At 36.4% G+C, this 17159-nt stretch overlaps 1 long non-coding RNA gene across 1 annotated transcript; it reads right to left on the bottom strand.

Moving 5' to 3' along the window:
* Nucleotides 1-1647: 1647 nt before the first annotated feature.
* Nucleotides 1648-4751, bottom strand: LOC140179800 (uncharacterized). The gene is made up of 3 exons (XR_011873620.1): nt 4472-4751; nt 4247-4390; nt 1648-1723 (listed from the first exon to the last, which is right to left on the bottom strand). It is a non-coding gene; the product is annotated as an uncharacterized lncRNA (long non-coding RNA).
* Nucleotides 4752-17159: the final 12408 nt, after the last annotated feature.

The raw sequence follows: 17159 nt of genomic DNA, 5'->3' as shown, positions 1-17159 counted from the left end.
GACTAGCAGTTTTTGAAGTGGGTTGGGCCTTTGGTTTTGGTGGTGGGTTTGATGCACAAACAGATTTTGCAATGGGTTGGATCTTTGGTTTTGGTGTTGGATTGAATTTACTACTAGGCTTATTTATTGTGGGAATTGGTTTTGGGGTGGAGCTAGCATCTTTAGAATTTATTGTATTTGGTGTAGAGCTAGTTGTATGGATTGGTTTTGGACTTGACTTTGTTATGGAAATTGATTTTGGGGTGGAGCTATTCAGGTTTGGGTTGGGATTTGGTTCTAAGATCCTCAGATCCTTTCTTTTAAACATTGGTTCTTTTTCTTCATTAAAAACCAGTTCCGAGACTTATGCTCATAGTACACATGGACAACTCCTTTGTTCGTTTGAGCATGAAAACACATCTCCATGAGCTCTTTATCATGTGTGATAGCTCGAAGACCACTCTTCATAGGCCTATCAGGAACCAACCACCAGCAATTAGTCACACTATCAGATCCAATGTGCTTGTGACAGTCCCGAACTGAGAAGATATCCAATGTGTCTACATCAAATCCATGTAACTTAGAAATTTGTCTCCCACTGTAAGACACACTTCCATCTGACTCTGTGTTAAATGACCCCGTGGTGATATATGATGGTAATGAGAGGATTATCCATCTATAAATTGTACAAAAATTCATGATCAGGCTCAGCATCATCAACAACATTATTAAAATCATAAGTAAAATATAAACCACTCTTTTTAACAATAAATGTATTCAACCCTAAACCACATTATCATTAACACATCAAAATCAAACTATAATAATCTTAAACATCATTCAGGCATAATAAACAACCTTTAATCAAACAATTAATTTTACCCTAACTGACAAGACAACTAGTTCTCATCAAACACTACCACAAACCTCAGAACAGCAACATGCAAATCTAAAAAAAAAAAAAAATAAACACTCCTATTTAACTAGGAAAATAAATACATTAACAACATTAATCCAAAAATAGAAAACTCCTATGGCTTCTTCTCTTCGTTTTTTCCTTACCTCTGTTATGGAATTCCTTCTCTTCTAGACCCTGTCAACATTGACGACGACGCAGCAGACCATAAAAACTAGTCGTTTTCGAAGGAAGTTTCTGTAGTGATGGAACTCAGTACAGCACCATTGAAGAGCGAGGAGAAGAAAGGTGTTTGATTTTGTTGTGGGAGGGAGAGAAAACAATTGATTAACATTTTCAGAGAAGGGTCATTGTAAAAATTGAAGAAAACAACATCGTTTGGCACATCTTAGGTGCCAAATCCAATACTATGTTGTTTAGGACTTGCCAGCATGTTACATGTAACACCCTGACTACCAAAGACAACGCTTCCGACTGCGCAACTCTGATAGCTCGGATATTACGACGACACTTATACTAATTAATACTAAAATATGAGCCTGTTTGAAACTTTAAACCGCAATACCGCTCCCAAAAATACTTTTGATATACAAGGTACATCCATAAATACCATACAAATACCATACAACTTACAAAAACTCATAAAGGGTACATACATATATACACTTATATACATAGATAATATTATAAGCATTATCCAATACAATTCCTATCCCTCTTACAGAACATATCAAGATAAAGGCGAGGGTGCAGTAAACCATAACTAAAACAATACAGGGCATCACAGCAACAATTAAATAAGCTCTTCGTAACTTCTGCGCCCATATCCTGAAAGGGGAAAAATGTAGGGAGGTGAGAACATCATCCTCGAAAGGGTTCTCAGTAGAGGTTTTTTGGGAATTACTGTAATAGGGTACGTGAAGATAACCGCGCCAGTGATTCATAACCGTCTTATGCCTCTTTTCAAAAACAACGGTTTACAATGAAAGTAAAGTCGGAAATCTTTTTGGAAAGAAGAACTGTTCAATTCTCAAAAACTCAAAAGCCTTTCAAAACGATTTATCTATGCGGAACCAAAATAGCCTTTCATAATTTTATTCCAAACCAGAAACACAAAACCGAAATCAACCATCAGTTCATCTCTTTCCAACCACGGCCCTAGGCCCAAACAATCCAACCAACAACCAATCACCACCATCCAACAGAGTCCCAGATGCAAACACAGATAGGAAGTTCAAGCACAAACAAACAGTTATTACAAGTAGAACAGTTAGCAATTAATCACATAGGCAAACCAAGTATAATATGCACACCCAATCAATGTCACACAAATGCATATGATGCATGCCTGTCCCTAGTGGCTGATGATATCATCTGTCGGTTATAGAGCCAACCCGACAAGTCCTGGTAGCTAACCATTGGACTGTCCCTCTGTCGTGCATCCCCAACTCGAGTTATACTCATCATAAACTTGATCATAATCATGATCCATATCCATCACCCTCACTGGTGAATATTTATCCATCACCATCACTGGTGAATATTTATGGGCGCGAGCTCATCCGGGCCTTTCACAGTGCCCGGCCACACTTACGACATTGGGTTAACAGAGCTTCGAGTCTCAACCTGGAGCACATGGTGGCTAGCCATTGCTACTACCCAGGGAAACCCTCATCTCCAATAGTGGAAGTGCAAAAATCACAATTATCAATAATTCAGCATATACATGCATTCATTCTCATCCATGGATCAACATCCATCTCAGCCATCCGGCTTACGGTTCAGTCCAGAACCAGCCAATATTGATAATCACACACAGCCATTCTGGCTCACGGTTCAATCCAGAACCAGTCAATATTCATAATCATACATAACCATTCCGGCTCATAATAAAACAGCACTTCCACATTCAAAATCATCAAATTCATGAAATCGGCATTTAAGCCATAAATCATTTTCTCAATTCATTTCACTTTGAAATCAAGTTTCAACTCTTTTCAGCCTTGGCTTTAAAGATCTCATTTCTCAAATTATCTCAGGCTCATAAGCCAATTTTACTCAAGGAAAATTCCCTTTTTGAAATAAGCCACTCTCGGCTTCCTCTTTCAAAAACTTCCAAAACCATGGAAAGTTAAAGATTCCTTTTGAATCATTCAAAATCACCCATCCAACAATGGGATTTTTGTAACAATAGTTCCTCGGCAGAGTCCCAAGTCCTTAGGGGAGAACAGCATATCTCATTTCGCCAAATTCATTTAAAATCATTAAAACCTTGGCTTTCCGATTTGAGTAATAAAATAAGATCTAAGCCAAACCGAGTCACATAATCATTTACTTCCTTCAAAGCCGCTTCCTTTACTTAGGCAAAACCAGCTTTAACCCCCATGACAAATTCTAAAACGTTTCAACTGTTAAAAATTGTTTTAGTCTTGCAAGAATTCAGAATTCAAGGAGTACTTAAAACCTTTCTCAAACATTTCAAAATGAAACTTGTCAATAGACATTCAGGTTCTTTCAAAGCCATTGAAACTTCTTTAATTGAAACTCCCAAGTCAAATTCAAAGGCATAAACCCTTTTCACGTTCAAACAGCTTTAAAACACAAGTTTCACCTAAATAACTTTCTCTTGAAAGAGATACAATGCCTTTCTTAAGAAGCAAGACTAAATTACAATTTCCCCTTTTACTAACTCATTTCAAAAGCATGAATCATCCTTTTCTTGATAATTTAAATAAAATAGTAGAAGTCTTTAACTCATCATTCTCCAAACAACATTTCAATAAAGACTCGGATTTTATAGAAATTTTGGCAGCACCTCCCCTAAAACTTGGACTTTTGCCACCCGGTTCGAGTCCCAACTAAACCGTTTCTCATTCCTTTTCAACAGCTCAAAACCAGAAATCAATTCAAAAGCAAGCTAAATCCAACAGTCGCCTCAATGACATACCTCAAGGAAACCATTTCAAAAATCAACTCAATATCAACCGATTTAACTCATTTATAAAGCTTTAAAGAATCAGTTCAGCAATAAATCATTTATCAAAGCCAGAGCAATTAAAGCAACCCAGGCTGAATTTCAAGAGCATTCTATCTTTCACATCATCAAAATAATTGACTCAATTCAAACCAATCATCAGCAGATTAAACTCATTTCAAATATTTAAAGAATCAACTTCAAACATTACATTTCACAAGCCACACGACAATTTAGCCAAACCAACATCCATAGTCATTCGAGTCAATCAATTGATACATAAGGCAGATACAATCACCAAGTACACAATATCTCACATCAGTACCCATATGTAATAATTCCAATAACAAACTATAGTTTTTGGAAAGCGCCCCTACCTCAAAACGCAAACCATAACCCAAACGCGTCACCGGAAGTCTCTATCAACCCGAAGTTACCGGCAGCTTGCATCACAGCTTTGTTCACTTTTGCAGCAGCAATTACAACACTTACGCGCAACATGTGGCTCCGATAGCTTAATCCTAGAAAACATTATCATTGCGAAAACCTTAAAACACAACACGGGATATGAACTGGCAAGGTTTCAAGGCAGAGGTACTTACGGTAACTAAAGAATACTGACTGAACCAAAGAACACAAGCCTCAGCGATGGTTCCATTAGTAGTTCCAGCAACAGATGAAGCAGTCCCCAAAACGAATACTAGTTGTAACATAAATCTCCAAACAGAGCCAGCAACCATCTCCAGTAAAGGCAGCGACAATGTCACTTACAATAACCATTTTATTTAATACAACTAGTGTCAGCAACAATGCCTCTATGTAGGAATGAATTGATGGAACAAGAGGGAATCGGAAACAGGGTAAGGCTTACCCAACAGTGGCGGTTCTCACGGTTCAAGATGGAGCCAGGGCAAGGCCAGAGAAACATCAACTCCAACAGCAGCAGCGGCGTTTTGTCGGATTCCAAAACCCAGGAGCAGAGGCAGAAAGGCATCTCCTTTCCCTGATTCACGTGGCGCTACTCTTTGCTGTACACATGGTAGTGGCGGCTCCCTCTAGTAGCAGCTCGGACGGTGGATTCCACCCACGGCGACGGGGATACCCTCTTCCACAACCGTGGCAGCAGCAACAATGGAAGGGCAGTGATCCTTCCTCGCTACTCATCCCTTTCCCTCTTGTCAGTTCGCAGCTTCAACGGCAGCGGCAAGGGACGGGTTCGACGTCGGCGACGAGACGGGCTGGTCGGCGACGAGGAGAACGGCGGTGGCTCTATCGGCGACAACAGCAGCGCCGTTGGAGGGCATGGAAGCAGTGGCGGCCGAACAAGAACGCGATGAGGTTGAGGATGACTGGCGACGATGAACTGAGGTGGTGGCTCCCTGGACGACAGCGGCAGCGTAAGCATCAAGTCGCAGTGGCGGCGGCGCGCTCCTCCTCCCCTGGCGCTCTGCTTCCGTGGAACCCCTCCCCTCTAACCCGAATTCTGCTTCTATTTTCCTTTTCCATGGAAGAAGAGGAAGGAACCCGTTTAGGCTTCTGTTAGAAAGGAGGGCTGCAGCAATTGTGGGGAGACCGGGTCGAGTTAGGGTTTTTAGGGTTAGGGTTTCATTTCCAAAAGTTAGGGTTAGGGGCATTTTAGTAATTTCAAATGAAATTGGGGAAAATATAGTAATTGAAACCCAATTTAAATCCAACACTAATTATATAGAGAAAAATACTATTTGCTCATCAATTTTACAATTTATTTTCAATAAAATGCCCAAATCAAATAATTAGGAGTAATATACTGAATTTCTTCAGTTTCCAAAATAGCAGTGATAATATTTAAAATATTACTTATCTAATCCAAATCATGTAAAACCCCTCTTATTTCATAACTGCCAAATTCATAATCTGAATATAGAAAATAACCCAATAATTATAAAATTGGATAAAAATCATAACTTATCTCAAATTCAATAAATCAAAACTTGCCTTAATTATCTTTAATAAAATAATTTCTGAAATTAAGACTGTAAATAACTATATGATTTTGAGACTTGATCATAATAAGACTTTTCAAAAGTTCTGGGTCTTACATCCTACCCACCTTATAAAAATTTTTGCCCTCGAAAATTGATACAAAATGAAAGAAATTCCATAACAGTTCACCCTTGAACACATTTAAAGAAGAAGCAAAAATATCTCAAAATATAATCATATATACGATTTTCAAATACTTTGATTATCATAAGCATAAGGATGCAAAGGTAGGAGTGTAACTGCCAGGCAAACGTTACAAGATAGGCTCAATGCAAAAGATAACATGGGTCAATCATGTGATAGTAGGGCAAGGCATCAAAGGCTAGAAAACAGGATGGAGTTAAAACGATGTGCTCAATATCCGTACACTAATCTTATATCAACCTCAAGGTTTCAACTTTCCAACTCCATCAACCACTTTACAATTCCATACTCGATCACAAGTCTGACAATCACAAACCTGTTCGCAAGGAACAAAACGCCCATAACTCATACGTTGCACACCTACCGCTTCAACTTCCGTATACACATATCACGTCTCAAAGAACTAACGCATCGTGTTACTACGTCTACAAGTCGCACGTGATATCAAAACAATTCTCGAGTCTACTCAGAAGGATACAAGATTTAAAAAGGAGAGTCAAATGTCAAGGATAATACTCATAGATTTGAGAGAATGTATCCAATTCCAGATAAACAAGGATGCTCAAGCAATGAAGTTTGCTAGACACAATTCAATTGACAACTTCAAAGATAACCCTTGGATCAAGGAAATTCAATAGGATCAATAGGAAGGAGAATCAGCGCATTAGTTCGGAACAATTTCAAGCTGAGTCGAAGAAGTAAGAGGTTTACAGAAAAGAATATCTCAGACCCAAGTCAAGCTCACAGAACTCGAGCATAATTAAAATACTTTCGAATACATTGTTCTTAAAAGAATCGAAAACTTCGCAGTTTAAAAGAAAAGTTAAGCAACAAGCCTCCTTCAAGAGAAAAATAAAAGCATAATCATGGCTTTGCTTTAATTCAATTTCATGTTGAAGTAGATTTTGTAGAGTTCCAAAAACAAATGCACACAACCTTGGCTAAGAGCTAAAATATTTCCTCAAATATTTTAGAAAGATAATTAGATGCACAACTTAACCAAAAGCAGTTCATAAAAATTCGGAAGTAATCAAATGCATGTTCAAAATTCTCAAAATTTTGTATTCAAATAAGCGTGTATAACATTCATAACAAGTACGAAAGAGGAAGTTAAACTCTTTTTAGAAAAGAAACTCCGAAGTAAAAATTTGCTTACAATTTGGTAAAGGAAATAAGTGGTGCATTACAAACAAACCAATTTCCACTAAACAAGGGAGCTTTCCAAAACCTCATTTAAAATAGTGCTTGCCAACTTTGAATTAACTTCGTTAAAATTGAACAATGGTTTCAATCTCAATCAAGCAACAGAAAATAAATTCCGTTTAATATTTCTTCAAAGAGAATTCAAAGTTCCTTTAAAAAGGTTCGAAACAAGACTCCAAAAGTGTTCTTGAAATCACCATCTCAGAAGAACATTCAAGAAGTTTAAGATGTACTAAAAAGGAGTCAAGCCTTGCAAGAAAGGATCTTAAATTAAAGTAGTTCAAACAAGATCCACTAGACATGAAACATCAAACAAGTTTTAAATTGATCCAAAAGAATACAAAGTCATAGAAAAGACAACTCAATCATTTGTAATTTCTCAAGGATAAATTTTTTTGACTAAAAACTCTTGTAAAGACAATGAGAAAATAAACGATGCACAAAATTGAAACAAATCAAGCTGACTCACATAAGAGTGAGATTCACACAAGAGGAAAAACGAAGATCAATAGCAATATCCACAAAATGTAAAAGATTAGTTAAAAACAAGGTCAAACATGACATTCATGGAGATGGAAGATTTAATAGAGAATTTAGTCCGTTCATAGGAAGAAAGCTATGAGTCCAACACTTTCAAAAGAACAACCATGGCACAAACCATGTAGCATGCTCAATCAAACTCAAATCAAAATGAATTAAGTAAAGTTTATCAAACGAAACTCAACCGAGACAAAAGTGGTAAATCCTTTCTTTTCAAAATTTTGAAAAAAAATACCCAGATACATAATCAAATGAAGATGTGCATTGGAACCATAGTAAGGTTACTAGAAAGTCAATTTGTATTTTAAGTAGGTGCAGTTCTATAAACCAGTAAAGGTACAGGCGAGGCATTAGAAATAAATAGTTGTTAAACTGTATAAGAAATCTTCAAAGTCCCACATATAAATAAGTGTATATCTAGTCAACAGCAATTTTTATAAAAATCCCAAAATTAGCTGTAATCACTGTCAAATAAGAGGAAAACTGAATCAACAAGTTCTCTAAGAATGAACTCGGAACCCAGAGTTAAAAGTCACAGCACATTAAGACAAGTTCAAGACTATATCAAAGAATACTTGAATCAAGAAGAACTCAAACAGAGGAAGATAGATGCAACAAGGATCTTAAACCAGCATATGCACTTAAGGTCAAACGAGAATGCATATGGATAGAGGAATAGAGTGAAGACATCAAATTACTTTTCAAAAGGTCTAGCAAACAAGAACTTCAAGTTAGGATATGAAAGAACATGTCGACTCGAACAGAATTCAAGACACACAACTGAATAGCCTCGAAAAGTAGTTTCCAACTTTTCCAAAACCCGCGATTCGCTTTACTCAAAACTAGGATTTCTTCTTTGATAACCCATCAGTGCTTCCATATACATATTTCGCTAGTATTAAGCCGGCCAAACTTAATATCAGGAATTATGCAACGGAAGACTAACAGCGTTAATCAATAGATCGTCATGTGCATAAAGCTCTAATTCTCGTCATTCGACAAGACCTAATATATGACAAACGCTCAGAGTATGCAATTGAAGCATAGTCAGTCCATTCCTCAGGCTCTACAGGAAGAACTGCTCTGATACCATAATGTAACACCCTGACTACCAAAGACAACGCTTCTGGCTGCGCAACTCTGATAGCTCGGATATTACGACGACACTTATACTAATTAATACTAAAATATGAGCCTGTTTGAAACTTTAAACCGCAATACCGCTCCCAAAAATACTTTTGATATACAACGTACATCCATAAATACCATACAACTTACAAAAACTCATAAAGGGTACATACATATATACACTTATATACATAGATAATATTATAAGCATTATCCAATACAATTCCTATCCCTCTTACAGAACATATCAAGATAAAGGCGAGGGTGCAGTAAACCATAACTAAAACAATACAGGGCATCACAGCAACAATTAAATAAGCTCTTCGTAACTTCTGCGCCCATATCCTGAAAGGGAAAAAATGTAGGGGGGTGAGAACATCATCCTCGAAAGGGTTCTTAGTAGAGGTTTTTTGGGAATTACTGTAATAGGGTACGTGAAGATAACCGCGCCAGTGATTCATAACCGTCTTATGCCTCTTTTCAAAAACAACGGTTTACAATGAAAGTAAAGTCGGAAATCTTTTGGAAAGAAGAACCGTTCAATTCTCAAAAACTCAAAAGCCTTTCAAAACGATTTATCTATGCGGAACCAAAATAGCCTTTCATAATTTTATTCCAAACCAGAAACACAAAACCGAAATCAACCATCAGTTCATCTCTTTCCAACCACGGCCCTAGGCCCAAACAATCCAACCAACAACCAATCACCACCATCCAACAGAGTCCCAGATGCAAACACAGATAGGAAGTTCAAGCACAAACAAACAGTTATTACAAGTAGAACAGTTAGCAATTAATCACATAGGCAAACCAAGTATAATATGCACACCCAATCAATGTCACACAAATGCATATGATGTATGCCTGTCCCTAGTGGCTGATGATATCATCTGTCGGTTATAGAGCCAACCCGACAAGTCCTGGTAGCTAACCATTGGACTGTCCCTCTGTCGTGCATCCCCAACTCGAGTTATACTCATCATAAACTTGATCATAATCATGATCCATATCCATCACCCTCACTGGTGAATATTTATCCATCACCATCACTGGTGAATATTTATGGGCGCGAGCTCATCCGGGCCTTTCACAGTGCCCGGCCACACTTACGACATTGGGTTAACAGAGCTTCGAGTCTCAACCTGGAGCACATGGTGGCTAGCCATTGCTACTACCCAGGGAAACCCTCATCTCCAATAGTGGAAGTGCAAAAATCACAATTATCAATAATTCAGCATATACATGCATTCATTCTCATCCATGGATCAACATCCATCTCAGCCATCCGGCTTACGGTTCAGTCCAGAACCAGCCAATATTGATAATCACACACAGCCATTCTGGCTCACGGTTCAATCCAGAACCAGTCAATATTCATAATCATACATAACCATTCCGGCTCATAATAAAACAGCACTTCCACATTCAAAATCATCAAATTCATGAAATCGGCATTTAAGCCATAAATCATTTTCTCAATTCATTTCACTTTGAAATCAAGTTTCAACTCTTTTCAGCCTTGGCTTTAAAGATCTCATTTCTCAAATTATCTCAGGCTCATAAGCCAATTTTACTCAAGGAAAATTCCCTTTTGAAATAAGCCACTCTCGGCTTCCTCTTTCAAAAACTTCCAAAACCATGGAAAGTTAAAGATTCCTTTTGAATCATTCAAAATCACCCATCCAACAATGGGATTTTTGTAACAATAGTTCCTCGGCAGAGTCCCAAGTCCTTAGGGGAGAACAGCATATCTCATTTCGCCAAATTCATTTAAAATCATTAAAACCTTGGCTTTCCGATTTGAGTAATAAAATAAGATCTAAGCCAAACCGAGTCACATAATCATTTACTTCCTTCAAAGCCGCTTCCTTTACTTAGGCAAAACCAGCTTTAACCCCCATGACAAATTCTAAAACATTTCAACTGTTAAAAATTGTTTTAGTCTTGCAAGAATTCAGAATTCAAGGAGTACTTAAAACCTTTCTCAAACATTTCAAAATGAAACTTGTCAATAGACATTCAGGTTCTTTCAAAGCCATTGAAACTTCTTTAATTGAAACTCCCAAGTCAAATTCAAAGGCATAAACCCTTTTCACGTTCAAACAGCTTTAAAACACAAGTTTCACCTAAATAACTTTCTCTTGAAAGAGATACAATACCTTTCTTAAGAAGCAAGACTAAATTACAATTTTCCCTTTTACTAACTCATTTGAAAAGCATGAATCATCCTTTTCTTGATAATTTAAATAAAATAGTAGAAGTCTTTAACTCATCATTCTCCAAACAACATTTCAATAAAGACTCAGATTTTATAGAAATTTTGGCAGCACCTCCCCTAAAACTTGGACTTTTGCCACCCGGTTCGAGTCCCAACTAAACCGTTTCTCATTCCTTTTCAACAGCTCAAAACCAGAAATCAATTCAAAAGCAAGCTAAATCCAACAGTCGCCTCAATGGCATACCTCAAGGAAACCATTTCAAAAATCAACTCAATATCAACCGATTTAACTCATTTATAAAGCTTTAAAGAATCAGTTCAGCAATAAATCATTTATCAAAGCCAGAGCAATTAAAGCAACCCAGGCTGAATTTCAAGAGCATTCTATCTTTCACATCATCAAAATAATTGACTCAATTCAAACCAATCCTCAGCGGATTAAACTCATTTCAAATATTTAAAGAATCAACTTCAAACATTACATTTCACAAGCCACATGACAATTTAGCCAAACCAACATCCATAGTCATTCGAGTCAATCAATTGATACATAAGGCAGATACAATCACCAAGTACACAATATCTCACATCAGTACCCATATGTAATAATTCCAATAACAAACTATAGTTTTTGGAAAGCGCCCCTACCTCAAAACGCAAACCATAACCCAAACGCGTCACCGGAAGTCTCTATCAACCCGAAGTTACCGGCAGCTTGCATCACATCTTTGTTCACTTTTGCAGCAGCAATTACAACCCTTACGCGCAACATGTGGCTCCGATAGCTTAATCCTAGAAAACATTATCATTGCGAAAACCTTAAAACACAACACGGGATATGAACTGGCAAGGTTTCGAGGCAGAGGTACTTACGGTAACTAAAGAATACTGACAGAACCAAAGAACACAAGCCTCATCGATGGTTCCGTTAGTAGTTCCAGCAACAGATGAAGCAGTCCCCAAAACGAATACTAGTTGTAACATAAATCTCCAAACAGAGCCAGCAACCATCTCCAGTAAAGGCAGCGACAATGTCACTTACAATAACCATTTTATTTAATACAACTAGTGTCAGCAACAATGCCTCTATGTAGGAATGAATTGATGGAACAAGAGGGAATCGAAAACAGGGTAAGGCTTACCCAACAGCGGTGGTTCTCACGGTTCAAGATGGAGCCAGGGCAAGGCCAGAGAAACATCAACTCCAACAGCAGCAGCGGCGTTTTGTCGGATTCCAAAACCCAGGAGCAGAGGCAGAAAGGCATCTCCTTTCCCTGATTCACGTGGCGCTACTCTTTGCTGTACACATGGTAGCGGCGGCTCCCTCTAGTAGCAGCTCGGACGGTGGATTCCACCCACGGCGACGGGGATACCCTCTTCCACAACCGTGGCAGCAGCAGCAATGGAAGGGCAGTGTTCCTTCCTCGCTACTCATCCCTTTCCCTCTTGTCAGTTCGCAGCTTCAACGGCGGCGGCAAGGGACGGGTTCGACGGCGGCGACGAGACGGGCTGGTCGGCGACGAGGAGAACGGCGGTGGCTCTATCGGCGACAACAGCAGCGCCGTTGGAGGGCATGGAAGCAGTGGCAGCCGAACAAGAACGCGATGAGGTTGAGGACGACTGGCGACGATGAACTGAGGTGGTGGCTCCCTGGACGACAGCGGCAGCGGAAGCATCAAGTCGCAGTGGCGGCGGCGCGCTCCTCCTCCCTTGGCGCTCTGCTTCCGTGGAACCCCTCCCCTCTAACCCTAATTCTGCTTCTATTTTCCTTTTCCATGGAAGAAGAGGAAGGAACCCGTGTAGGCTGCTGTTAGAAAGGAGGGCTGCAGCAATTGTGGGGAGACCGGGTCGAGTTAGGGTTTTTAGGGTTAGGGTTTCATTTCCAAAAGTTAGGGTTAGGGGCATTTTAGTAATTTCAAATGAAATTGGGGAAAATATAGTAATTGAAACCCAATTTAAATCCAACACTAATTATATAGAGAAAAATACTATTTGCTCATCAATTTTACAATTTATTTTCAATAAAATGCCCAAATCAAATAATTAGGAGTAATATACTGAATTTCTTCAGTTTCCAAAATAGCAGTGATAATATTTAAAATATTACTTATCTAATCCAAATCATGTAAAACCCCTCTTATTTCATAACTGCCAAATTCATAATCTGAATATAGAAAATAACCCAATAATTATAAAATTGGATAAAAATCATAACTTATCTCAAATTTAATAAATCAAAACTTGCCTTAATTATCTTTAATAAAATAATTTCTGAAATTAAGACTGTAAATAACTATATGATTTTGAGACTTGATCATAATAAGACTTTTCAAAAGTTCTGGGTCTTACATTACAGAGGAGTCTAGTTTAGCTTTCTAGTGGCGCCAGATGGATGGAATGTACTTGAAGGACGACTTTGGGTTCCAGAGTACAACTTCAAGAATAAAAATGGATAATTATTAACTTTAGGGACTACAGTTTCGAGTACAACTTCAAAAATCACTTTGAGGCTTAACTCTTTCCACCTCCTCTGAAGACTACCTCAACTCCACCGTTAATCTCAATCCTAATTTTTCCATATTTTTTTTCATTCTCACTTCCGGTTTGCTTCTAACTTAATCACAAAAAGATCACATATATAATCAATTATTTTATATTCTTCTATTGATATCGTGTATTTTTTTAATAGGTGTAGTTATTTGATAACTTATTTCTTTTTTATTATTATTATTATTATTATTATTATTATTATTATTATTATTATTATTATTATTATAAATGACTCATCAATTCATTTTTTTAATTCAGTAGGCATATTTTCAATGGATACACGAGACAATAGAATCGATACGACAACAACAGTGCCAAATAAGTTACATGATCCAGCAAGCACTATAAGAATGGATTTCAGATTGTAAGGATGAATTGAAGCCTGTGAATAGCATGGTATTTGATACATTAAAAGAAGGAAAAAACTTCTATACAAGGTATGCTCATCTTGTAAGTCCTCTATTAAAATTGATAAGGAAGACATTGTGTATAAATATTTTCTTTGCTCAACATAAGGATTTAAGGAAGAAAAATAGTTGTTGAATCTGAATTGTTAGTTGGAGAAAAAACTTTGCTAAAGACTAGAAATAGAAAATTAACAAGAGAAAGGGTGCAATGCTTTAATAGTTTTTAAAAGAATAAAGAAAAAATTTATAGTTAATAGATTTCATGAAAGTTTATACACATGTATTAGCTACATCTAAGAAAAGGCAATTCTTAAGATTAGCAAGGAGTGTAAATATTATTCATAAAAATGGTTTTATATGGCAAAGCAAATTTAAGGCCTAGAAAGGTCTATCAAGTATATAAAGTGTCGGGAATAAGGAGTATGACCACAATCCAATCAATTATGTGCCAAATAATTTGTTATTATTATTATATTAAAATGTTAATATAATAAGGTCCTTGATTAAATTTAGAGATTTATCATTGTGATAGTGATCATAATATTGAGAGGTAAATCTTTTATAATTTAATCTAAATTATTCTTGGTCATAGAATTATTAAAAAAGACATTAATAATCCGGAAAGATCAATATATATATAATGGTCTTCATTGGATGAAGATTAATAGATCTCATTTATTAAATTATATATATAGATGGTGCATATAGAGATATGACCATTGAACTGACTCACTTTGAGAATTCCTAATGGTTATAATTACCGTATATTTGTCAATAGGATATTCTCAAGATGAACATAGTAATAGAGTTTCCTTTGACCTGCGACTGTCATAGTAATTAACAATGTATTTATTATACTTTGATCCCGGACACCTAATACCCTAAGGTGCTAGTTGAATGGATATTGGGTATGATTTAAATACTTGTAGAATTAATGATTAGTCAATAAGGAATCCGTCAACTCTCGGTAAAGAGTTTGAGCTCTATGATTATAATGACTGAGATAAATAAAACCTTGCCCAAGGGAATTGAATGAATGAAGAAATGAGTTTCTTAAGTCATTCACAGTTCATTATAATAATGGTAACAAGTTAGAATTTGACAATTAAACCATACTCTAAGGGTTAACCAAGAGCTGGAAAGATGGAAGGAATTATACTTTGTTCTTCTGAGGTTCTTAGTAAAAATATATTACTTCATACTATCGGGTCGTTAAGGAGTGTTGCTAGACGCCAACCTTGATTAGTAAATTTAGTATGACTAATTTACTACCCGCTTAGTATTGAACCTATGGGGTCACACACTAACGAGTGTTCTAATCTTTGCTATAAAATTATTTAATTATTATTTTGATTTGATCAAATAAATAATTATATTAATTCAAATGGAATATTATTATATTGTTTGCTAGCACCAAAAATATAATAATAATATGATAATTGAGAATATTAAATGAGATTTGAGAATAATTAGTTATTCTATTTCTAAATTTGAATTATAAATTTGGATGAGATCCAAATCGATTATGTTTTAAATTGTTATGATATGATTCATAAAATTTAAAGGATTCGGATTTGGAATTTAAAGATATGATTTAAATTTGAATTGAGAATCAAATTTAAAATCAGTAACAAATTTCATACTATATATATGTATGCCAAGAGTAGAGAAAAGAGACAGATGAGAATAAAACCAAGAGACAGATGAGAATAAAACACAAGGGTTTTATTCCTTTACCTCTACACACATAAACGTATGTGAGTCTAATTCTTGGAGAAGAATTTTATGGCATGCAAAGAGTTGCAAGAGGTTTCTCAATTTAGATCAGATATTCATTGGTCAAAGAGTTAACAGCAAAGGTTAACCTCGGTGTGGATACGCATAGCGCCTTCGTACCATCGAAAGAGAAAGTGATTTTTACTGGCGTACTCAGGTATTTTAGATCTGATCTACTATCTATATATTATTGGAATAAAGTTTAAGTACAAAATAGATCTTTAGGATTACTTTCTTTTCTTCCGCTGCGTGTTATGAACACATGGTAATCCTACATAAAGAGCAAGTTGGGAGTTATGAGAACATAAAAGGTACAAAAAGAGATCTTCTAAATTATTCAAAGGATCTAAAAGCCTTGACCAAAGACTCTGATGCACGTATGTTTATAGATAATTTGAAGAGAAAACATGAGAAGAACAATTCGTTCTACCTTGACTTCCAAACTGACAACGAAGGAAAGCTTAAATATATCTTTTGGACAGATGGTTTTTGTAGAAAAAAATATGCTTTGTTTGGAGATGTTTCATTTGACACAACATATGATACAAACAAGTATAATATGATCTTTGCTCCATTCACTGGAAAAAATCATCATCGGTAAAATATAACTTTTGGAGCTGCCTTCATAGCTAATGAAAAATTTGATTCCTTTGTTTGATTGTTTGAAACATTTCTTTAAGCAATGGAAGGGCATCAACTGATTATAATCACAACTGACCAAGATCCAACCATAAAAAATGCAATAGAAGAGATGTTTTACAGCTCTTTCATAGATTTTGCATGTGGCACATTCTAAAAAAATTTCGAAAAAGTTGGTGGCCATTTGAAAGCCAAGAATGAGTTTAACAATCTATTCAAGTCATGTGTTTGGAATCCAGAGTCGCCAGAAGAATTTGAGCTGCAATGAAAGAAAATCATCACTGATTTTGACTTGAAAGAAAATGGTTGGCTATCTCAAATGTATGACATTCGAAAAAAGTGGATACTGACTTGTTTTAGAGACATGTTTTTTTTGCAGAAATTTTAAGAACAACTTTAAAATCAGAAAGTGAAAATTATTTTTTTGGTAATTTTTTTAAATAAGAACCTAGGGTAGTAGAATTTTGGATGATAATTGAGTCTGCAATAGAATCTCAAAGACAAAATGAACTACTTGTTGGTCATGATACGCTTCATTCCATGCTAGAACTGGAATTGCATACGGGTACAGAGAAGCATGGCAGAAATATCTATACCCACAAAAACTTCTATATATTTCAAAATGAGTTATGGAGTGCATGCGTAGACTATGGAGTTGAAGGG

This window comes from Arachis hypogaea, chromosome 16, assembly GCF_003086295.3.
Source record: "Arachis hypogaea cultivar Tifrunner chromosome 16, arahy.Tifrunner.gnm2.J5K5, whole genome shotgun sequence".
Taxonomy (NCBI): Eukaryota; Viridiplantae; Streptophyta; class Magnoliopsida; order Fabales; family Fabaceae; genus Arachis; species Arachis hypogaea.
Note: the sequence above shows the minus strand (reverse complement) of the source record. Positions and strands in the feature narration are given on the sequence as shown.